Source organism: Salvelinus fontinalis, chromosome 38, assembly GCF_029448725.1.
Source record: "Salvelinus fontinalis isolate EN_2023a chromosome 38, ASM2944872v1, whole genome shotgun sequence".
NCBI classification, from domain to species: Eukaryota; Metazoa; Chordata; class Actinopteri; order Salmoniformes; family Salmonidae; genus Salvelinus; species Salvelinus fontinalis.
In genome coordinates this window covers 21630336-21650360 of record NC_074702.1, presented here as the reverse complement: position 1 = coordinate 21650360, position 20025 = coordinate 21630336, and positions in this window count along the sequence as shown.

Here is a 20025-nt window from a genome sequence, read left to right as displayed (position 1 = left end):
GGTCTGTGGCTTGCAGTGCTTATTGTCGTTATTGAAAACACCTGGGCCAACCATTCATCAAGGTTAAACCAAGAAGGCCCATCCGTTCATTAGGCTGTCAGTAAACATCTTTATTTAGTTTCGCCGTCTGAAGCCGGCCAGCAGTCCCACGGCAAGGCACGAGCCCCAAGCAGCCATGGTGCACGAGCCTCAGTCAGCCCGCCAAATGAGACTTTTTCCGGTTCGACCCTCGCCTGATGGTTAGCGTTGTCATTTTGGACGGATGATGAAGCGGAACGGATTATGTTGCTTGCCATTCCCGGAACCAAGGCAATTTTACGATAGCTATTCACCGCGCATATTTATCATACTGATGATTGTTTTGAGTGTAAGCAGACAGAGAAAGCGACTGACAAACTTATTTTAGACAGACTTTCAGAATTGTGAAGGTAGTTTTTCTGTACTTGTAAATTAAGATAGATCAATCATTAATGCCATAAAATATTAGTTTGTTGTTCTAAAATAAAGAAGAAAAAAAGTCAAATAAATAATTTATTTAAATGTCATAGATAAAAATAAAAATAAGTTAATTAATTTATGAATCATTTGGTTTGTTGTTATTGGCACAAATAATTGTTAGCCTATAAAAAATGCAAGGCCTACAAGTGCACAACACAGTCCAATAAATAAAAATGTCCTTACACCATAAAGAGAAAAAAAAATGGGATTTCTGCTTCCATCTAACACAAATGTAATTTATGTGATTAGCGGTGACGCTGACAATTAATTCAGAGTTAATTAGTACAAATTTTGAGGACTTAAACTGAGGAGAAAAACATTCAATACAAACATTCCTAAAGGAGCAAGGCCTTTCCCACATTTATCAAAAGGAAAACCAATCAACTCTTTCCCTGTAGTTCCGAGTTTAATCTGGAAAGTGTGTTTCAAATCGAAATAGTGCAGAGTTGACCGTTTACAAAATATATTGGGTAGTTTGAAAATGGACATCTAAAGTGCAAAATATAATTACAAGAAATGAACTTAGTAGGGGCCCTTTAAAGGAAGCTACTACTGTTTAGATACAACCTTTCCGTGCAGCTGTTCCTCACTTCATCACCTGTCCCCATAGAATTAGGAATTAGAATACTGTATTATGTATTATTATTTATTATTATTATAGTAATTTAATAGGATTTCTATGCCTGTCCCCTACACTAAAATCACAATAGGCTACCTCAAACAGCAGCTATTCCGTCGCCTCATCTTACACAATCTTTATTTAAATTTTAGTCATATCCATCACACAAGGGTCTGTACAACAGCATAAACATAACATGGAGTCTGGAATACAAAACACTATACAGTTTGTTTCATACCTGCCATAGTGAACACACCTTCTCTCCCAGCCTCAAATAAATAAACCACAAGGTGTGGTGTCACATCAATTGACACCTTAACTCCATCACTGCAATAAAATTCAATGAGAAAACCGTCATTACATTTATATTGGCACTATCAGTGTGTAGCAATGTAGCACACAACACCATCCACCAATTCCACGAGCAGTAAAAAATAACACACTGAAACTGTCACTGTCTCTGCAACCCTGTAAAAGCACTGTAGAAAAATAGAAATAAACAGACAACAGCTAAACACTCTGCCGTCACTTTCACCACTGTAATAATGACACTGAGAGTCAGGGAGTCAAGAGAAGATATGCAAGCGAACACAGACAAAGGGGCTGTGTTTTCAGCTTTTACACACACATGCACACACACACACCACTGGTACACTGGAAGGAGATAGCCACATGTGATTGGGAGGGCGGTGGCGTTGATGAATTGATGCGCTTGGCTGGGCTGTGCTTCCCTTGCCAGCCTAGGACACACAGCTTGGATTCATGGGAACGGATAGTTCCACGGAACCATATTTCTCTCAGAGCCCAAGGCGGGAGAGAGCTAGGACTGCACATGTCTGTCACTGGGCTGGGCCGGTCCTTGAGCCCTCAGACCAAAGACAAACAAACACACGCAGCTGGATCAGAGACTTCATCTACTCACTCTCTCACTCTCTCACGTACACACACACACACACACACACACACTCAAAACATGGACAGTACACACTGTATAGTACACCTACTGTCCACACACACACTTCTCTCTAGCATATGTACAGTCCTACTCTCTCTCACACACACACCTCTGTCTCTCCTTTCGCTACGTCTACATTCCCCTCTGGTTATCCAAACCTATAGGCATTGTTGCACAGACATTTATACTGTTTCACAACGTATGTGTAACACAGCAGTACGTCTTATTGTCTACCTCTGTACAGCAGTTGCAACATTGGACTTTGAACTCTAGGGGGCGACCATAGGATACGCAGAGAGTAGAATGACAGGGAAAACTCAAAGGTTGTAAGAGGAAGAAAAACCTCTTGTCATGTACAGATCAAAAGGTCTGAACATATTTCTAAAGAGGTCTTATGTCAAGATGAGTGGATGTCCCATGCTATCGATGGCGATGGACATGAATGTTTCTTGACAGTAGACCACTTTAGAGGTCTGAAAATGTCTAAGAGTCATTGCTATTGGAATGAACTATTACTTTAGCACATAGTTACCTCAGTGTGGTTTAGGGCTAAACATGACAATTACCAGATATGTAAGAAACACTCACATGTTGCTGTTAGGGCTTCTTTAATGGCTACTAATGTATCTGCTTCCTTTACACTGTTTCAATTATTTAAGTGACATGTATTGAAATTGAATTTAGAGATATTAAACCTTAGGATTTTCCAAGTATCTGCCAACATATTAGTGAGTCTTTAACAGGAGATAACTTCAATTAAGAGCTATTTAAGTGAACTTCTTTGGCAACTAGGCCCACATTATTCTTAAATACAATAGCCAGCTCTCCTGGCACAGAGAGAGCCAAAGTCAACCATTCTCCACAGCGTTCGTCATCATCATCGCAGCAGCATGAGAAGTTCTGAATGAGTAAAATGATTTGATTATGTTGAGGCTAATGACGAGAGGCATACTTAAATCCATCTCCACGTTTTTCTTGATTCTGCCTCTGATTCAGCGGCCTGTCAGCAGCTTGTTAAAGTTTTACTGCAGTATTTCAGAGCTCTGCTATGAGCTCCCGTCAGCCCAGTACATAGTGAGAGAGAGGCCCTGTGGAGAACTGACAACCAGCAGTTTTACTGTAAAACAGTTATACTGTGCATGAACCCTTTGTCTTAAGGCCTGCTATACACTATCATTGTAATGGCATAATATATATTAATATTAATAAGAATAAGAATATATTTCATTTGTAAAGTGCATGTCTCACACCCAAGCCGCTGAAAGTGACAGATAGTGTCAGATTAAGACACTTTAAATTGTCATTACACAAATCACTACTTAGAATAGATAGGTGTATAACCATAGCCAACCAGCTCCCTATTGTAAACGATAGTTGTATAGTGGATTGACATCAGCTGTCATGACCACCACAACAACCTCTCTTTCCCTCTCTCTCTCCCCCTCTTTCTCCCTCTCCAGGCTGGTGTGGCTGGATGGCTGCTTGGCTGTTTCCGAAGGCCAGTTCACGTTTGTTTTCATTCGACCTGTTGTCGGGGACAACGCTCACTGGTTGATTGTATCCCTTGGCATCTCTAGTTTGTCCATGTCAGGGCAGTGCCTGAGGGCGAGCCCCATAGTGCTCATTTGATTGCATCCGGCCTAGAGAGAGAAAGTTCTAACTTTACTACCATTTTCGGTTCCAAAAGTTCCCAAAAGGCTATTTTAGGCTCAGGGGTTAAGTTTAGGGTTACAATTAGGGTTACAATTAGGGTTAGGTGTTAGTTTTATAGCTTATAGTTAGCTAGAGGTTAGGGAAAATAGGATTTGAATGGTAATACATTAAAATCCTATTGGATAGTAAAACCAACGTGTGTGTGTGTGTGTGTGTGTGTGTGTGTGTGTGTGTGTGTGTGTGTGTGTGTGTGTGTGTGTGTGTGTGTGTGTGTGTGTGTGTGTGTGTGTGTGTGTGTGTGTGTGTGTGTGTGTGTGTGTGTGTGCCACTGTTTGTCATGACAGACACCCCATATTTTATTTATACTGAACAAAAATATAGACGCAACATGCAACAATCTCGAAGATTTGACTGACTTACTGTTCATATAAGGAAATCAGACTGTCACGCCCTGACCTTAGAGATCCTTTTTATGTCTCTAATTGGTTTTGTCAGGGTGTGATTTGGGTGGGCATTCTATGTTCTTTAGTTCTATTATTTGTATTTCTATGTTTTGGCCGGGTAGGGTTCTCAATCAGGGACAGCTGTCTATCGTTGTCCCTGATTGAGAATCATACTTAGGTAGCCCTTTTTCCCACCTGTCTTTGTGGGAGGTTAACTTTGTTTGTGGCACATAGCCCTTTAGTTTCACGGTTGTTTTGGATTGTTTATTGTTGGCGTCATATAAATAAAGGAATATGTACGCTCACCACGCTGCACCTTGGTCTACTTTTGTTGACGGCGGTGACAGAACCTCCCACCACCAAGGGACCAAGCAGCGTGGTAAGGGGGAGAAATGGACATGGGAGGAGATACTGGACGGTAAGGGACCCTGGAGGCAGGCTGGGGAGTATCGCCGTCCACGGGAGGAACTGGAGGCAGCGAAAGCAGAGCGGCAGCGTTACGAGGGAACGCGGCTAGCAAGGAAGCCCGAGAGGCAGTCCTAAATAATTTTTGTGCAAATGGAAAATGTCAGTTGTTTTTTTTCAACTCATGAAACATGGGACCAACACTTTACATGTTGCATTTATATTTTTGTTCAGTGTAACTACACATAGATATACTGATGTGCAGTTGTAAATTCTCAGAGCAATAAATCAATAAGCCCATATGTTCATATGGCAAAGTATGGTGTCTCGTGGGCTGACAGCCTGTTTTGTGATGAGACTGAAAAATAACAAGAACCTGTACACAAAGCTGATCAAATTCACCCTTATAATTGACATACTGAAAGGGCTCCACAAAAAAGTGGCACTGCTGAAATAAGTGACCCGCCTTGTCTAACTGTCAATACAACAAAGAGCCGAGCATAGAGAGGAGTCCAGTTAGCCAGCTGGTGCTACAGATGAGATCGCTAACACCCCGAAACATCACCCAGCCTCAGTGCATGACAATAACACACTGATCCAGTCAACCAAATTACTGTAAAGCAAAGCACAAAGACAATCTCATTACCTTTACAGGACACACTGAAGCACAAAGTGAGATGAAATGTTAACTGGAAATCTGAACTTAAAGAACCATCTGAAACAGAGACCACTGGGAGAACTGGCATTATCTGACCTCTGCGCTACACCGGAACAGTTTTTACAACAGGATACTTCCATTGCATGATGTACTAAGATGCAACAAATATGCAAAACATAACAGAAACAGGTCATTTAATGACAAGGGTTTCATACATAAACCTCTGGTGTCTGTGATGAGCTTCTATGATACCAGAGCAACGAGAGTTGACGTGATAAAATACAGCGTGTGGTTTGAGAAGGGGAGTATATAAAAGTGTGTGTGTGTGCGTGGCTGTTACTCTCTCTCGCCGTTATCGTCACTTCCTTGTCTATCGCAGATCACTGGCAAGAGGAGATGGCAAAAGGGATGCTGTAAAAGAGAAAGATAGGAAGAAGGGACGTTTCACCGCTTGCAGAGAAGCTCCATCGGTGAGGAGCCCCTAATCACATTACCCAAGAAAACTTTTACTTATGGCTAATGGAATTCGTTTAAAATTGAACTGCTTGAGCATAAGTAGATTTGTATTGATCCAGATATGTATAGAGCCAAAGTCAGTCTATCTATTCTGTGAGGGAATTAAAAGCGGGTAAGCCTATAGAGCCAGACTGTATAATCCTATGTTCAAAGATCAATACTGCCTGGACCACTCATGATCTTTTTCCAGTGGCTCTTTTTTTGTGTGTGTGTGTGTGTGTGTGTGTGTGTATGTGTATGTGTATGTGTGTGTGTGTGTGTGTGTGTGTGTGTGTGTGTGTGTGTGTGTGTGTGTGTGTGTGTGTGTGTGTGTGTGTGTGTGTGTGTGTGTGCGCACACACGCAAGCTCGTGGTTGTGTATATATGTGTGTTTGTCCAGAGTGTATATTTTTCCAGCAAATTCTTTAGTGTGGGAATTGGCCATCCCTGGGTCTTACCTGCATGTTGGGTGGTGGCCATGGCCCTTGCGAGGGATCTTTGGGGTTTCGCTGGCCTGTTAACACCACACAAATAAGCCTGGCTGCCCCACGTTTATTTAGTCTGACACTATTGACATCCATCGCCTGAGCAGCCTTCTGACAGCCTGATCTTGGGAAGAGCAGAGCAGACGCTCCTGGAACTACTGCCACCAAACCAACCCAACACTGCCCTGTTTACAGCAGGAAGCAGAAACTAAAGACTCACCGAGATATATATTGGAACTCAATGGAACTCAGGCGTTCCAATCAAGTAAGCATGTTTGAGGAACATTGGGTAATGTTCTCTTGAGGTTCTCCTTAGATTATGTTGTAGTAAATGTTGCACAACTATTTTTATTAAGAATGGTTTAAAGCAGGCAAGAATGTTTCCCAAAACGTTGGTAGAGTTGTACAAAAAATCTTACTCAATATGATGGTATTGTCACGACTTCCGCAGAAGTCGGCTCCTCTCCTTATTCGTGCGGCGTTCGGCGGTCGGTGTCACCGGCTTTCTAGCCATCGCCGCTCCATTTTTCCATTGTTCCATTTGTTTTGTCTTGTTCCCTGCACACCTGGTTTACATTCCCTAATCACAATGCATGTATTTATTCCACTGTTCCCCCCATTTCTTTGTGAGGAATTGTTTTTGTTACGTGTTTCATGTTTCATGTTATGCGCCAGGCTGGTTTTTCCCCTGTATTCCGTGGTATTTCACGAAGGATGTTTAATTGTTAACCTGATGAGGACAGAGGGCGCTGTTTTCACTTTGGGGGGAAAACGTGCCCAATTTAAACGGCCTCGTACTCAATTCTTGCTCGTACAATATGCATATTATTATTACTATTGGATAGAAAACCCTCTCTAGCTTCTAAAACCGTTTGAATTTTGTCTGTGAGTAAAACAGAACTCATTTGGCAGCACACTTTCTGACCAGAAAGTGGAAAGTCTGAAAATGATGCTCCGTTCAAGGGCCTGCCTATAAATGGGCATGATACGTATGAGTATACATGCACGTCATACACCTTCCCCTAGATGTCAAGAGGAAGTGAGAGAAGAAATTAAGTGTTTATCTTGGTCTGAGGTGGAATTAATCCTCTTGGCACGACGAGTCATCCATTTCCTGTTTTCTGGAAAGCGAGAAGATGGACCTGGAATTGCCTTCTGAAAAGCTGTCGTTATAGGCGACTACTATCTCCGGCTTTGATTTTATTTGATACATGTCACAATATCATCGTAAACTATGTTTTTTCAATATAGTTTTATTAGATTATTGAAATTTTTCTGGACGTTAGGCGTGTTGCGTTGTCTGTGTGTGTGTTGGCGATGGAAAGCTTCGCGCCACTTGGCCAGTGTGCTTGCTAATTCAAGAGGGAAAAACGATGTTCTAAATCCAAACAACGACTGTTCTGGACAAAGGACCCCTTGTCCAACATTCTGATGGAAGATCACCAAAAGTAGGACCCATTTTGTGATGCTATTTCATATATCTGTCGAACTGTGTACTAGTAGTTTTGCGCCCAGGTTTTGGCCACTCTCTCGCTATAACATAAGCCTTATGTCGTAATGAAGATATTTTTAGAATTCTAACACTGCGATTGCATTAAGAACTAGTGTATCTATCATTTCCTATACAACATTTATTTTTTTGTAATGTTTATGAATAGCTATTTGGTCAGAATAGGTGAGAGTCTAATAGAAATATCCGCACATTCTGGGAAAAAGAAGCTACGTTAGCATAATGGATAACCACTGATTTCAGCTCTAAATATGCACATTTTCGAACAAAACATAAGTGTATGTATAACCTGATGTTATAGGACTGTCATCTGAGGAAGGTTTATGAAGGTTAGTGAAAATTAATATCTTTTGCTGGTTTATTCGCTAACGCTAACGTGCCTATTGCTATCGCTAACGTGCCTTGATGAATGAATTGTGTTGTGTGGTAGGCTATTGTAGTAAGCTAATATAATGCTATATTGTGTTTTCGCTGTAAAACACTTAAAAAATCTGAAATATTGGCTAGATTCACAAGATGCTTGTCTTTCATTTGCTGTACATGATGCATTTTTCAGAAATGTTTTATGATGAGTATTTAGGTATTCCACGTTGGTCTCTATAATTACTCTGGCTGCTTCGGTGCTATTTTTGACGGTAGCTGTGATGGTAGCTGCAATGTAAAACTGATTTATACCTCAAATATGCAAATTTTTCGAACAAAACATAGATTTATTGTATAACATGTTATAAGACTGTCATCTGATGAAGTTGTTTCTTGGTTAGTTTGGTTGGTTCTTGGTTAGTTAGGTTGGCTTTGTGCATGCTACCTGTGCTGTGAAAAATGTCTGTCCTTCTTTGTATTTGGTGGTGAGCTAACATAAATATACGTGCTATTTTCGCTGTAAAATATTTTAAAAATCGGACATGTTGGCTGGATTCACAAGATGTGTACCTTTCATTTGCTGTATTGGACTTGTTAATGTGTGAAAGTTAAATATTTCTAAAAACTATATTTTGAATTTCGCGCTCTGCCTTTTCAGTGGAATGTGGGAGGAGTTCCGCTGACGGAACGCTGGAGCGGTAAAGGTTAAACATTTGCTTATCTTTGTGACTGTTTCGCGCTTTGCACTTTTTATCTTTGGCTGGAGGTTTTGACGCAGTGACGTCTGTCTGTTTTATTGCCTCTGCCTAAATAAAGTGTGTGCCTGTTCACAACTCTCTGCTCTCCTGCACCTGACTTCTCCACCAGTAGCGTACAACCTTGACAGAATTCCACACCACCCATGGAGTCAGCAGGAGCAGGTCAGAGGAGTCGAGGAGCGCGTCCGGGAACACTCGGCAATGCTGCAACATCTCGGTGCCACGATGGATCGCGTTGTCCAGTCCATGGACCGCTGGGAGAGACAGGAAGTCTCTCCAGTGCCTCGACCAGCGCAACCGGGGTTACCTCTACCCGTCCCTCCTGGATCCAGTCCCAGTGGGATGCGTCTCTCCCTTCCCAGGTGTAACAGTATAACTTTACGTCGTCCCCTCGCCCCGACAAGGGCGCGAACCAGGGACCCTCTGCACACATCAACAACAGTCACCCTCGAAGCAGCGTTACCCATCGCTCCACAAAAGCCGCGGCCCTTGCAGAGCAAGGGGCAACACTACTTAAGTCTCAGAGCAAGTGACGTAACTGATTGAAATGCTACTAGCGCGTACCAGCTAACTAGCTAGCCATTTCACATCCGTTACACTCACCCCCCTTTCAACCTCCTCCTTTTCCGCAGCAACCAGTGATCCGGGTCAACAGCATCAATGTAACAGTATAACTTTTACGTCGTCCCCTCGTCCCGACACGGGCGCGAACCAGGGACCCTCTGCACACATCAACAACGGTCGCCCACGAAGCATCGTTACCCATCGCTCCACAAAGGCCGCGGCCCTTGCAGAGCAAGGGGCAACACTACTTAAGTCTCAGAGTGACGTAACTGATTGAAATGCTACTAGCGCGTTCCCGCTAACTAGCTAGCCATTTCACATCCGTTACACAGGGAGTATGATGGGACGGCAGCACGGTGTAAGGGGTTCCTATTACAGCGGGACATATACCTGGCCACCGTTCACCCAGCTCCCTCGGGAAGGGAGAGGGTGTCCGCCCTCGTCTCATGCCTCTCGGGGAGAGCTCTGGAGTGGGCAAACGCCGTGTGGGGAGAAGGAGACGCGGGGAGGAGTTCACCCTCCACTTCGAGGAGTTCACCCGTCGCTTCCGAATGGCTCTTCCACTTGAGGCAGGGGACGAGGAGTGCCCAGGAGTTCGCCCTGGAATTCTGGACCTGGAACGACAGGGCCCCTATCGACCACTACCGATGCAGCCTGCGCGAGGACGCCCGACGGGAGTTGGCCTGCAGGGATGCCACCATCACTTTTGACCAACTGGTGGATCTGTCCATCCGGTTGGATAACCTGCTGGTCACCCGCGGACGTCCAGAGAGGGCTCTGTCAGTTCCATCTTCCAGCACCTCCGCTCCGGTGCCCATGGGGCTGGGAGGGGCTGCGCTTAGGGAGGCTGGAGGAGGGGCCTTCACGTGCACCATCTGTGGCCGCAGAGGGCACACTGCCGGGCGGTGCCGGGTTGGTCCCTCTGGTCGTGGTGGATCGTTTCTCTAAGTCCTGTTGTCTCCTCCCTCTGGCCAGTCTCCCTACGGCCCTACAGACTGCAGAGGCCTTGTTTACACACGTCTTCCGGCACTACGGGGTGCCTAAGGATATAGTGCCTGATCGGGGTCCCCAGTTTACTTCGAGAGTCTGGAGGGCGTTCATGGAACGTCTGGGGGTCTCGATCAGCCTCACCTCAGGTTTTCACCCCGAGAGTAACGGGCAGGTGGAGAGAGTGAACCAGGATATGGGCAGGTTTCTGCGGTCTTATTGCCAGGACCGGCTGGCGGAGTGGGCGGCGTCCGTGCCCTGGGCCGAGATGGCGCATAACTCGCTCCGCCACTCCTCCACTAACCTCTCCCCCTTTCAGTGCGTATTGAGGTACCACCCGGTTCTGGCACCAGGGCATCAGAGTCAGACCGAGGCTCCTGCGGTGGACGACTGGTTCAGGCGCGCGGAGGAGACATGGGAAGCCACTGATGTTCACCTCCAGCGAGCCGCTCTGCGCCAAAAAAACAGCGCAGACCGTCACCGTAGTGAGACCGGGTCTGGCTCTCGACCCGAAACCTGCCCCTCTGCCTGCCCTGCCGGAAGCTGGGCCCGCGGTTAGTAGGGCCATTCAAAGTCCTATGGAGAGTGAACGAGGTGTGTTACAGGTTACAGCTTCCCCCCGATTACCATATTATTACCCTCGTTCCATTACCCTCGTTCCATGTGCCTCTCCTCAGGCCAGTGGTGGTTGGTCCACTCCAGGAATCTGAGGTACGGGGGGTTCCTCCGCCCCCTCTGGACATCGAAGGGGCCCCGGTGTACTCCGTTCGTTCCATCCTGGTTTCGAGGCGTCGGGCAAGGGGCCTTCAGTACCTCGTGGATTGGAAGGGGTACGGTCCGGAGGAGAGGTGCTGGGTTCCGGTGGCGGATGTGTTGGATCCTTCCACCGTTGCCGGCCGGATCGCCCTGCGCCTCGCCCTCCGGGTCGTCCCCGAGGCCAGTGTCGGCGCACGTCTGGGGCCAGTCTCTTGTCCAATCTCTTGACCACAAGGTAGATTAAATTTGAGCAAGGGTTGCCTTCCAGAGAGACATCAGATATTGTAACATTCTCTGTTTCATGGAAACATGGCACTCATGTTGTTGAAAGGATCTTCACTGGACTCTATGCAAACTGGAAACCATATATCCTGAGTCTGCATTTATTGTAGCTGGAGATTTTAACCTTTCTTGAACCACCCATCCCGGTACCGGGATAATTGTCATCAGCAACGCTGAATAGCATATGTAACGGATGTGAAATGGCTAGCTAGTTAGCGGGTACGCGCTACTAGCGTTTCAATCAGTTACGTCACTTGCTCTGAAACCTAGATGTAGTGTTGCACCTTGCTCTGCAAGGGCCGCGGCTTTTGTGGAGCGGTGGGTAACGACGCTTCGTGGGTGTCAGTTGTTGATGTGTGCAGAGGGTCCCTGGTTCGCGCCCGTGTCGGGGCGAGGGGACGGTTTAAAGTTATACTGTTAAATTGGTGCCGTGACCCGGATCACTGGTTGCTGCGGAAAAGGAGGAGGTTCTAAGGGGGGTGAGTGTAACGGATGTGAAATGGCTAGCTAGTTAGCGGGTACGCGCTACTAGCGTTTCAATCAGTTACGTCACTTGCTCTGAAACCTAGATGTAGTTTTGCACCTTGCTCTGCAAGGACCGCGGCTTTTGTGGAGCGATGGGTAACGACGCTTCGTGGGTGTCAGTTGTTGATGTGTGCAGAGGGTCCCTGGTTCGCGCCCGTGTCGGGGCGAGGGGACGGTTTAAAGTTATACTGTTACACATAGCGCCACAGTCAAATAATATTACAAAAAATATTTATAATCATGAAATCACAAGTGAAATATATCAAAACATAGCTTAGCTTGTTGTTAATCCACCTATGGTGTCAGATTTTGAAAATATATTTTACAGCGAAAGAAATCCAAGCTTTTGTGAGTGTAGTTTTCAATGCTACTTCAGCTAACCCCAAATTAGCATAGTCACGAAAGTGTGAAAAACAATAAAATTCATCGCTTACCTTAGATAATCTTCGGACGTTTCCGCTCACGAGACTCCCAGTTACACAACAAATCTTCTTTTTGTTCGATAAATATTACTTTTCTCACAAAAAACGGCATTTGGGTTGTGCGTCATGATGAAAAAAACGACAGCCTCATTCCGGTCCTGAAAGGAAGACGGAAATTTCCAAACGTATCAGATTAAAGAATATTACAAAAAATATTTAAAATCATGCAATCACAAGTGAAATATACCAAAACACAGCTTAGCTTGTTGTTAATCCACCTATCATGTCAGATTTTGAAAATATGTTTTACAGCGAAAGAAATCCAAGCTTTTGTGAGTGTAGCTTTCAATGCTATAACATTAGCCTTATATTAGCTTGGCTAGCATGGTCACAAAAGTAAGAAAAGCAATCAAATTAATCGCTTACCTTTGATAATCTTCGGGTGGTTCCACTCATGAGACTCCCAGTTACACAATATAAATTTACTTTTAGCACAAAACATATTTTGCGGAAACAAAAGCCTTGTTCCGTTCGACAAATCCCCAAAAGTATCCGAAATGGTCGTAGAAACATTCCAAATGATTTTTATAATTAAACCTCAGGTTGTCTTTAACAAACATAATCGATACCGGAGCATAACCTATTCAATAAGAGAGAAAAGGAAAATGGTGAGCTCCTCCCGCGCGCGCAGGAAATATTCAGAGGACACCTGACCTGTTTTGAAACATCTCGCTCATTTTTCAAAATAAAAGCCTGAAACTATGTCTAAAACCTGGTCACAGCCTGAGGAAGCCATTGGAAAAAGAATCTGGTTGATACCCCTTTAAATGGAGGTTAGACAGGCCAGGAAAAAAGGTTACTTTTTCTCACGATTTCGCTTGCAGAATAAATATCATTTTTCTCACAGACAACATTTTGACAGTTTTGGAAACTTTGGAGTGTTTTCTATCCGAATCTGTAAATTATATGCATATTCTACGATCTGGGCCGGAGAAAATTTAAGAAGTTAAGAAGTTAACTAAGAAAATTTGAGAACAAGGCTTCCTAAATTCCACCAGCATATTGATTGCGTTACGCGCATGGGCAATACCCTCGACCACTGCTACTCAAAAGGATGAGGGCCAATCAAAGCCCTCCCCCGCCCTCCCTTTGGCAAATCTGACCACAAAACAATTTTCCTCCTACAGTCTTATAGGCAGAAACTCAAACAGGATGTACCAGTGACGAGAACCATTCAACACAGGTCCGACCAATTGGAAGCCACGCTTCAAGATTGTTTTGATCACGCGGAATGGAATATGTTCCGGTCAGCCTCAGAGAACAACATAGACCTATATGCTGACTCGGTGAGTGCATTTATAAAGAAGTGCATTGAAGATGCCGTACCCGCTGTGACTATTAAAACCTACCCTAACCAGAAAGCGTAGATGGATGGCGGCATTCACGCAAATTTGAAAGCGCGATCCACCGCATTTAACCATGGAAAGAGGTCTGGGAATATGACTGAATATAAACAATGTATTATTCCCTCTGCAAGGCAATCAAACAAGCGAATGTCAGTACAGGGACAAGGTGGAGTCGCAATTCAACAGCTCAGACACGAGACGTATGTGGCAGGGTCTAGAGGAAATCAAAGACTACAAAAAAAACTGCCACGTCATGGACACTGACGTCTTGCTTCCAGACAAACTACAAACCTTCTTTGCCCGCTTTGAGAAAAATACAGTGTCACCGTCGCAGCCCACTAACAAGGACTGCGCCCCCCCCTCTCCTTCTCCGTGGCTGACATGAGTAAAACATTTAAACATGTTAACCCTTGCAAGGCTGCTGTCCTAGACGGCATTCCTGGCCGCGTCCTCAGAGCATGCTCAGACCAGCTGGCTGGTGTGTTTACAGACATATTCAATCGCTCCCTATCCCAGTCTGTTGTCCCCACATGTTTCAAGATGGCTACCATTGTTCCTGTACCTAAGAAGGCAAAATAACTGAACTAAATGACTACCGCCCTGTAGCACTCACTTCTGTCATCATGAAGTGCTTTGAGAGACTAGTCAAGGATCATATCACCTCCACTTTACCGGCCACCCTAGACCCACTTCAGTTTGCATACAGCCCCAACAGGTCCACAGACAACGCAATCGCCATCACACTGCACACTGCCCTATCCCATCTGGACATAAGGAATACCTATGTAAGACTACTGTTCATTGACTACAGCTCAGCATTCAACACCATAGTACCCTCCAAGCTCATCATCAAGCTGGAGGCCCTGGGTATCAGCCACCGGCCGGTATAATTGGGTCCTGGACTTTCTGGCAGGCCGCCCCCAGGTGGTGAAGGTAGGAAACAACATCTCCACTTCGCTAACCCTCACCGCAGGGGCCCCACAAGGGTGCATGCTCAGCCCCCTCCTGTACTCCCTGTTCACCCATGACTGCATGGCCATGCACGCCACCAACTCAATCATCAAGTTTGCAGACGACACAACAGTAGTGGGCTTGATTACCAACAACGATGAGACACCCTACAGGGAGGAGGTGAGGACACTCGGAGTGTGGTGTCAGGAAAATAACCTCACACTCAACGTCAACAAAACAAAGTAGATGATCATGGACTTCAGGAAACAGCAGAGAGAGCACCCCCTATCCACATCGAAGGGACAGCAGCGGAGAAGGTGAAACGTTTTAAGTTCCTCAGCATACACATCACAGACAAACTGAAATGGTCCACTCACACAAATAGTGTGGTGAAGAAGGCGCAACAGCGCCTCTTCAACCTCAGGAGGCTGAAGAAATTGGGCTTGTCACTCAAAACCCTGACAAACTTTTACAGATGCACAATCGAGAGCATCCTGTCGGGCTGTATCACAGCCTGGTACGGCAACTGCACCACCCTCAACCGCAAGGTCCTACAGAGGGTAGTGCGGTCTGCACAACGCATCATCGGGGGAAAACTACCTGATCTCCATGACACCTACAGCACCCGATGTCACAGGAAGGCCAAAAAGATCATCAAGGACATCAACCACCCGAGCCACTGCCTCGTCACACCGGTACCATCCAGAAGGAGAGGTCAGTACAGGTGCATCAAAGCTGGGACCGAGAGACTGAAAAACAGCTTCTATCTCAAGGCCATCAGACTGCGAAACAGCAATCACTAACCCAGAGAGGCTGCTGCCTACATTGAGACCCAATCACTGGCCACTTTAATAAATGGATCACTAGTCACTATATACAATGCCATTGTAAATAATGCCACTTTATTAATGTTTACATATCTTATATTACTTATATCACATGTATATACTGTATCTTATACCATCTATTGCACCTTGCTTATGCCGCTCGGCCATCGCTCATCCATATACTTATATGTACATATTCTCATTCACCCCGTTAGATTCTTGTGTATTATGGTGGTTGTTGGGGAATTGTTGAATTGTTAGATTACTTGTTAGATATTACTGCACTGTCAGTACTAGAAGCACAAGCATTTGGCTACACTCGCATTAACATCTGCTAACCATGTGTATGTGACAAATGACATTTGATTTGATTTGACACACCAGCACCACCGCCACAAACTCAATAGTGACCTCATTGATGAGCTACACTTCCTTTCTCAAACACGCACACAAACCCCAGTGTGGGAGAGGTCAGTGCGACCCCCATCATCATCATCACACTGGGTAAAACCAGCAATGGCAGAGTAGTACAATGACATTGGCCATGAGCAGCATGAGGGCCAATCTGATGACTAAGACCTCCAAATATGAGATCAGTCTCCCGACTCCCCTCTCGTAAGTGCCACTCGGCACAAATGGGGCCCTGAGAAGATAATAACCTTACAATTGCTTTTATAGGGATTGAGTTATTCGATTACAAGCCCCATGAGTGAAATGTGGCTCTACCTTTACCGCTGCTGGACATGAAGAGCTAAGCCATTTTCGCAACCTTTCGGAATTGAGCGAGAACACCAGGAATGTCAAGGGATGAGTGTGTGTGCGGGAAGAGGAGGCATCTGGCAGAAAACATGGCAGATGAAGACGGTGATATCAGAGAAATCAGGTCCAATGGAGCAAGCTAGCTCTGATGAAGACCGTGAGGCAGAGACGTTCGCAAAAAATAAACAAGTGATACCTCGCATGTTCAGTGTGCAGGAGCTTTTTTTCTTTGAATTGTGATTGAAGTTGTTAGCACGTGGTAGCTGGTACAGCACACATGGATATTACAATCTGGATTCAATGAAAGTGCAACAATGCGTTTCTGACAATAAGCAATGTCTTCATTGGTACGTTCATTGATGAAATAGGTCTATAATCAGTGATGTGTTTTCCACTATTGATAGTACCCAGTACCCACCTCTAGTCTCTCTCTCCATTAGCCCTATATAGCCTACTCTACCCTCCAGCCCAGGGGTGCCCAAACCTTTGGGTTTGGTGGGACAAAATATAATCTGAGTGGTGTGCCGCGGGGCAAACAACTAGACATTATCTATTTAGAAACAGAAATATACAATATATTTTTAGGGTCTTTAAACAATAGCTTTTTAGTAAGCTATCATAAAATCGCACTTTAAACAGTAGTCAAATTGTAGTCACATAACTTGATACCAAACAACACATTCTGATTACCAGAATAAAACAACAACAAAAATTACCGTTGTGGCACAGACACTTCCTTTTTGGGGGCCCTAAGCGAGATTTGTTTGCCTGGGATAAATGAGTGACTGTCAGTGACTGAAATAACAAGTGGAAAACTGCTGATGCACTTCCAAATTTCAAAATTGCACCTTGTGTGTTCTACTATTCTAACTCTCAGCAGTAAATTGACCCTGACTAAGTAAACATTTTTTAATAAAGAATGGGCCACGTTTGGCCCGCGGGCCCCAGTTTGGGCAGCCCTGCTCTAGCCTCTAGTCTCGCTGCAGTGCCCCCTGAATACATGCAATTCTTTACTCTCTTGACCTACCAACAGTGTTCATCTTGCTATCCCCATCCACCAATGGGGACGTACTATATTACCCACTAGGAGAATAGGTTACTCTAGTCTAACCACTCCTTCTCTGTTCTTTGGCAACATCAAGTCCCATGATGAGAGAGCTGTTGAAAGTCCCAACTCGCCCAACAACCCTCCCCACCTCACCACTCTTGAGCCCTCCCCAGCCCACTAACTCTCGGAGATAATCCTGTTTGTCCTCGTTTACCAGGATTGAAGTGGGGAGGCTTCTCTCGATTCCTCCTCCCTCCCCATTTAAAAACATTACTGGACAATATATATGTGCCCTTATCCAGGACAACTTCTATTGCTTACAAATTACAGGCTCTGTAACCCACTTATGCAGCAAGGCTTTATGGTTCTTCTGGAAATCTACAGGGTTTCAGGGGACAGCATTTCAGCCAAGGGCAAACCACAGTCCAGCCACCATCGGGCCTCTAAAAGAGACTTAAGTGAGTAGGGCCAGTAGATACGCCCTTCACTGTATCTATGGATATAAATGTCATATGACCAGGGTCTGGCTTTTTCCTGACCATGTTACCTGACCAGGAACATTTCTGGGCTCGGGTTATAGGCTTAACTAGGGTCCCCCCAAAAATTCTGCTCAGGTCACATGGTTCGGAAAACTCCTGGCCCTATATGATGTATTTCATACAGTAGCTTAATACGTTGCTATATTCTTAAGCACAGGTGGATCTCTAACATCCATTGATATGACATCGATGTTATATGATGATACTGTAACGTACCATTTAGATTGTTCGGAAAGTGAATGGAACATCAAGTATAGGAAAGTTAAGACCAGACAGAGGCAGCATGCAGGAGCGATGGAAAACGTGTCTTTATTCTCGAGACCACCCACCATCTCAATCTGTTCACGTGACAGAGGCATTTACAAACACAGGTCAGGCATTACCAATCAATGATGAACATCGAATTCTCATCCTTACCTTACACTGTGAGAGATCAGCCTCTTACACTCTTGCATCAATATTGTCTGATCATGGATCATTTTGTGTCAGCTCCCTGAGAGAGCTCCAGATAAAGTCAGAATGCTCATCACAATTATCGATCAATCAGCCAGAAGCCAAAACCTTGTCCCACAACATGGGGACGTGCCTGGAGATAATGTCCCATAGGTTCTGTCATTATGCCTTGCGGCAGTGCTAGGGGACCGCGAATTGGCCTAATGGAGCGCCTATTGAACCACATTGGGAGTTAACACCTCCCCATTCTACAGGCCAGTGGAGAGGGGATGGGCGTCAATCTTAATATGACTAGCCCTATGCTCCCATAATCCCTTTAGCCTCTCATCAATGGCTGTCATGATGGTTTTGCTCAGGACCAGAGCGCAGATGTACTGATAATGCATGGAGATACACTACCGTTCAAAAGATTGGGGTCACTGAGAAATGTCCTTGTTTTTGACGAAAAGTACATTTTTTGTCCATTAAAATAACATCAAATTGATCAGAAATACAGTGTAGACATTGTTAATTTTATAAATTACTATTGTAGCTGGAAACAGCTGATTTTTTATGGAATATCTACATAGGCGTAAAGAGGCCCATTATCACGTTGTGATAATACGTTGTGTTAGCTAATCCAAGTTTATCATTTTAAAAGGCTAATTGACCATTAGAAACCCCTTTTGCAATTATGTTAGCACAGCTGAAAACTGTTGTTCTGATTGAAGAAGCAGTACAACTGTCCTAGTTTGAGAAACAGACGACTCACAAATCCTCAACTGGCAGCTTCATGAAATAGTACCCGCAAAACACCAGTCTCAACGTCAACAGTGAAGCTGTGACTCCGGGATGCTGGCCTTCCAGGCAGAGCTCCTCTGTCCAGTGTCAGTGTTCTTTTACACATCTTATTTATTTATTTTTTTTGGCCAGTATGAGATATGGCTTTTTCTTTGCAACTTTACCTAGAAGACCAGCATCCCGGAGTCGCCTCTTCACTGTTGACGTTCAGACTGGTGTTTTGCGGGTACTATTTCATGAAGCTGCCAGTTGAGGACTTGGGAGGTGTCTGTTTCTCAAACTAGACACTCTAATGTGCTTGTCCTGTTGCTCAGTTCTGCACCGGGGCCTCCTACTCCTCTATCTATTCTGGTTAGAGCCAGTTTGCGCTGTTCTGTGAAGGGAGAAGTGCACCGATGTTGTACGAGATCTTCCGTTTCTTGACAATTTCTCGCATGGAATATTCTTCATTTCTCAGAACAAGAATAAACTGACGAGTTTCAGAAGAAAGTTCTTTGTTTCTGGCCATTTTGAGCCTGTAATCGAACCCGCAAATGCTGATGCTCCAGATACTCAACTAGTCTAAAGAAAGCCAGTTTCATTGCTTCTTTAATCAGCACAACAGTTTTCAGCTGTACTAACATAATTACAAAAGGGTTTTCTAATGATCAATTAGCCTTTTAAAATTATAAACTTGGATTAGCTAACACAACGTGCCATTGGAACACAGGTGTGATGATTGCTGATAATGGGCCTCTGTACGCCTATGTAGATATTCCATTAAAAATCAGCTTTTTCCAGCTACAACAGTCATTTACAACATTAACAATGTCTACACTGTATTTCTGATCAATTTGATGTTATTTTAATGGACAAAAAATGTACTTTTCTTTCAAAAACAAGGA